Below are 6,192 nucleotides of genomic sequence, written 5' to 3' on the forward strand. Positions count from 1 at the left end.
GGTGGTTTTCTATATACTGGATCATGTCATCTGCAAAAAGTGATATCTTTACTTCTTATTTCCTAATATGGATGCCTTTTACTTCTTTCTTTTGCCTGATTACTCTGGCTAAGACTTCCAAAACTATGTTGAATAAGAGTAGAAAGAGTGGACATCCTTACCTTGATCATGATCTTAGTGGAAAAGCTTTCAGTTTTCACCATTTAGTATGATATTGGCTGATGGTTTGTCATACGTGGCTTTTTTTGTGTTGAAGTACTTTCCTTCTGTACTCATTTTATTGAGTATTTTAAACACAAATAGATATCAAAAGCATTTTCTGCATCTATTGATAGGATCATATGATTTGTGTCCTTTTTTTGTTGATGTGGTATATTACATTGATTGATTTGTGTATGTTGAACCATCCTTGCACTCCTGCAATGAATCCCACTTGATCATGATGTATTATTTTTTAAAATGTATTGTTGCATTTGATTTGCTAGTATTTTGTTTAGAATTTTTGCATCTATATTCATTAGACATACTGGTCTGTACACTTTTCTTTTTTTGTATTGTCCTTGCCAGGTTTTGGTATCAGAGTTATGTTGGCCTCATAAAATGTATTAGAGAGTGTTGCTTATTCTATTTTTGAAATACTTTGAGAAGAATAGGTACCAAGTCCTTGAATGTTTGGTAGAATTCACTAGTGTAGCCATCTGGTCCTAAACTTTTATTTTGGGTGTGGTTTTTTGATAGTTTTTCACTTTCTTCTCTGATTATAGGTCTATTTAGGTTTTCTAAATCTTTGTGACTCAGTCTAGGAAGATTATATAGTTCTAAGAGTTCATCCATTTCTTGGAGATTGTTGAATTTGGTGGCATACAATCTTTCAAAGTATTCTATTATGATCCTTTGTATATCTATGGTATCTGTGGTCATTTCTCTTTAATTTCAAATTTTGTTTATGTGAGTCCTTTCTCTTTTTTCCTTAGTGAGTCTAGGCAGGGGTTGTCGATTTTATTGGTCTTTCCAAATAACCAGCTTTTTGTTGTATTATTTTTTTATAGTTTTTTGTTCTTTATTTCATTTAGTTCTGTTCTAATTTTTATTATTTACTTTCTTCTGCTGACTTTGGGTTGCCTTTGTTCTTCTTTTTCTAGTTCTTTAAGATAAGATGTTAGGTTGTTTACTTGGGATATCTCTTGTTTCTTGATATAAGCCTGTAATGATATAAATTTCCCTCTTATTACTGGATGCACTTTTGGTGCATTCCAGAAGTTTTGATATGTCATGTTGTCATTTTCATTTGTTTGTATATATCTTTTTATCTCTGCTTTTATTTATCCTTTGACCCAGTCATTTTTTTAGAAGAATGTTGTTTTATTATATCCTTTATTATTATTACACTCATCATTGCTGATAATTATGTAGGTCTAATTATTAGAATTTGATATATTTATGAATCCCAAAGTGCTTTTATAAACTTTCCCTTGACAGATCCTATCCAACTTATTTACTAATTATATACTTACCAATTACATGTGCCCCTTAGTTCTGAATGCTTTAAGACATGAACAAAGATGACCAACCACATCTGTAATAATTACAAAAAGAAATGTGACCATCAGGTTTTCTCTGTGAGATTCACAAATGGTGTAAGAATTATAAGATAGAATGGTTTAACTTTGATTTGATAGGTTCCACAATGTCAAGTGCTTAAAGTCACAGGATCTATTAATGCCATGAAGTGTGGACTTACTGTAGTAGCAATTATGAAGTCAAAGTTACACCATACAGCCAGTTTTAACATAAGTTAATTGATATAAAAAAGTTAAGTTCCTACAGCATCCCATCAATGTTAAAACAAAAACACATTCAATGAAATGAGGATATTCAAGGACCTGCTGTAAATGCATTTCTCCAAAGTCATTACCTACAATTTGAAACTTAATGTAGGTATAGAATGGTTCACCTGGTCCATGGTCCCTGGTCTTTAGAATGTCCAGTTTATAAGTGGATTGATAGAATTGGGGAAGCTATCTACATGGGGATTCAATTTGAGAAAAAGAGCCCCTCCCACTTTCCTTTTATTTATAGAGATAGTGTTGGAGAATGGAGTAGCCATTTAAGTCTCATAGTATTCTTAGCTCCATTCATGCAACACTCATCAAACATCTAGTGAGTATAGTGCCTTGAGGTGTGTTAAGTAACTCAGGCACAGTCTCAGGGACCTTAGAGTTATGCGGGGATGAGAGAGAAGCAAACAGGTCACTATAATATAGAGTGGAAGTGCAACAATGGAAGCATGATGCTCTGCCACAGAAAACCATTAACACACTGTGTGTGTGTGCACGTGTGTGTGTGTTGGGGACCAGGGACGGCTTGCTGACAGAGGGATGAGGAAGCACGCTCACTCTTGGATTCAGCCTAATACAGTCAGGAAAGAGAGCCTGAAGGTGGGAAAATGGAATAAGCTGGGGCCCAATGCAGAGTACATGATGTTGTGAGAACTCCAGACTTCTGTACTGTATGCACTGGAGGGCAGCTGGAGCATGCAAGGAGAGATGTCAGATGATTGAGCTTAGGGTTTGAGAAGGTGACTGCCAATGGGTTGGGGTGCAGGAGATGAACAAGAGTAGGCTGGGACATCTACAAAAAATGAATTTCCTATATAAAAACGACACTCAGGCTACTAGTAGTGCCGGGCTTCTCTCCATTTTTTTTTTCTGAAAAGAATATGATAAACACTAGCAGCTGAAGCCCAAGAAACACTGTGCCCCCCAGGAACTGTAATTTCATGGCCTCCATCAGGAAAGAGACTCTGGAAAGGCACATGAAGCATAAACACATATTTTCAAGCCACTTACACAGCACCTGGCAAAGGCATTTGCAGAAAAGCCACATTTCCAGAAGCAGGTAAGAGATACAGCTTTCTTGTCTGGAGACAGATACTGAATCATGAGAGTCTGAATGCTGTGTGTAAACTGTGGCTGCCAAGCATGAAGCCCCTTCCCAACTGGTTCCATTGGTGTCTGGCTTTGGGTTTAAGTCAATTCTTTGGCTTTAGGAAAATCCTGAATTTATACAAATAATCTGAGTGCACTGGATCTTTAAGCAATCAGCTTGTTAACCTTTTATACATTTTAAATCACATTTCCATTTCTTATTCTCTCCCTTTCTAATAAACTTTATCATCTTAGCTTTTCTTTTTTTTTCTTTCTTTCTTTCCTTCCCTCCCTCCCTCCCTCCCTCCCTCCCTCCCTCCCTCCTTCCTTCCTTCCTTTTTTTTTTTGTGTGTGGTGTAACAGAGACAGAGAGAGTCAGAGAGAGGAACAGATAGGGACAGACAGACAGGAAGGGAGAGGGATGAGAAGCATCAAATCTTCATTGTGGCACCTTAGTTGTTCATTGATTGCTTTCTCATATGTGCCTTGACCACGGGCCTTCAGCAGACCGAGTGACCCCTTGCTCAAGCCAGCGACCTTGTGTCCAAGCTGGTGAGCTTTGCTCAATCCAGATGAGCCCATGCTCAAGCCGGTGATCTCGGGGTCTCGAACCTGGGTCCTCTGCGTCCCAGACCGACGCTCTATCCACTGCGCCATCGCCTGGTCAGTCTTAGCTTTTTCTTTATACCCCTTTGAACTTTAATTTTTGGTACAGTGAAGATCTCCCTCAAAGTCGGTCAGTGTACTACAAGTACCAGGCTACTCATACCCTATACCAAGGTTTTAGATTTTTAGGTTTTATATTTTTATTCATTATTTCCAAATTGCAATTTAGAATTTCTCTCTGATATTCAAAAGTCTAAAGGTTATACATGATTTTAATTTTCCAAGTCCTGCTGAATTTTTCTATCAGCTAGTTCCTTAAAAACACCTCCTAAGAGAGTCCAACTATACATATATTATGTAAAATATCTCATAAACTATGTCACTGTCCATTTGCAATATTAAAGTATTCTAAATTCACAATGCAGAGGCCAGAAGTTGCCAAATGAAAATAAATCCTATTAGTAAAAAAATTCATTTTTTTTTAAGTGAGAGGAGAAGAGATAGTGAGACAGACTCCCCCATGTACCCTGACCAAGATCCACCCGGCAACTCCTGTCTGGGGACGATGCTCAAATCAGTCAAGTTATTGACTGCAAGAGGAGAAGAGAGAGAGAAGGGGGAGCAGGAGGGGGAGAGAAACAGATAGTCACTTCTCATGTGTGCCCTGACTGGGGATCAAACCCGGGATGTCTGCACTCTGGGAAGATGCACTATCCACTGAGCCACCTGGCCAGGGCTGAAATATTTTTTATTTTTTTATTTTTTTAAATAAATTTTTATTAATGTTAATGGGATGACATTAATAAATCAGGGTACATATATTCAAAGAAAACATGTCAAGGTTATCTTGTCATTAAATTATGTTGCATACCCCTCGCCCAGAGTCAGATTGTCCTCCGTCACCCTCTATCTAGTTTTCCCTGTGCCCCTCCCCCTCCCCCTAACTCACCCCCTCCCTCCCTCCTGCGTCCTCCCTCCCCACACCCCTGGTAACCACCACACTCTTGTCCATGTCTCTTAGTCTTGTTTTTATGTTCCACCAATGTATGGAATCATGTAGTTCTTGTTTTTTTCTGATTTACTTATTTCACTCCGTATAATGTTATCAAGATCCCACCATTTTGCTGTAAATGATCTGATGTCATCATTTCTTATGGCTGAGTAGTATTCCATAGTGTATATGTGCCACATCTTCTTTATCCAGTCTTCTATTGAAGGGCTTTTTGGTTGTTTCCATGTCTTGGCCACTGTGAACAGTGCTGCAATGAACATGGGGCTACATGTGTCTTTACGTATCAATGTTTCTGAGGTTTGGGGGTATATACCCAGTAGAGGGATTGCTGGGTCATAAGGTAGTTCTATTTGCAGTTTTTTGAGTAACCACCATACTTTCCTCCATAATGGTTGTACTACTTTACAGTCCCACCAACAGTGGATGAGAGTTCCCTTTTCTCCGCAGCCTCTCCAACATTTGCTATTACCTGTCTTGTTGATAATCTAACAGGGGTGAGGTGGTATCTCATTGTAGTTTTGATTTGCATTTCTCTAAAAACTAATGAAGCTGAGCATCTTTTCATGTATCTGTTGGCCATTTGTATTTCTTCCTGGGAGAAGTGTCTGTTCATGTCCTCTTCCCATTTTTTTATTGGATTGTTTGTTTGTTTGTTGTTGAGTTTTATGAGTTCTTTGTAAATTTTGGATATTAGGCCCTTATCTGAGCTGTTGTTTGAAAATAACATTTCCCATTTAGTTGGCTGTCTGTTTATTCTGATATCAGTTTCTCTTGCTGAGCAAAAACTTTTTATTCTGATGTAGTCCCATTCATTTATCTTTGCCTTCACTTCTCTTGCCATTGGAGTCAAATTCATAAAATGTTCTTTAAAACCCAGGTCCATGAGTTTAGTACCTATGTATTCTTCTATGTACTTTATTGTTTCAGGTCTTATATTTAGGTCTTTGATCCATTTTGAATTAATTTTAGTACACGGGGACAGGCTGTAGTCGAGTTTCATTCTTTTGCATGTGGCTTTCCAGTTTTCCCAACACCATTTGTTGAAGAAACCTCTTCTTTTCTCCATTGTGTGTTGTTGGCCCCTTTATCAAAGATTATTTGACCATATATATGTGGTTTTATGAAATATTTTTTTAATCTAGTCGCTTACACAGATATATTAGGTTTATAAAAATCCATCACACTTTACACTTATGATCTGTGCACAGTTGTCATTAAAGAGGATCTAATAATTAACTTTTCTATGTAGCAATCCTCTGTTTTAGAAATATAGTTGAAGAAAACAAGATACCTAAGGCAGTTGCTCCCAAACCATAGTAAAACTGAACCTTAGAAAGAGTGACACTACTTCCTCCTTATCTACATGGACACAAGAAGCCTACGATTGATACAGGCATGTTTAGAGAGAATAAAGAATAAGAGTTATGAACTTGCTAGTGGAAATGAACTTTGGCAGCTGTGGGGGGTGCAGTGGGGAAGGGAGGGAGGATGATGATAACAAGTTCCTATGCAATTCTTTTCTTCTCCCAAATTCCCTTGGAAATCATTCATTCCTGGTTGTAAGACTAGCAGGGAAAGAGGCATGACATAGGCCAGTCCTTCCAGACTCGTGTATCAACCATGGATGATTTAGCAACTCCTTGCATG

This window comes from Saccopteryx leptura, chromosome 3 (assembly GCF_036850995.1).
Source record: "Saccopteryx leptura isolate mSacLep1 chromosome 3, mSacLep1_pri_phased_curated, whole genome shotgun sequence".
Classification (NCBI taxonomy): domain Eukaryota; kingdom Metazoa; phylum Chordata; class Mammalia; order Chiroptera; family Emballonuridae; genus Saccopteryx; species Saccopteryx leptura.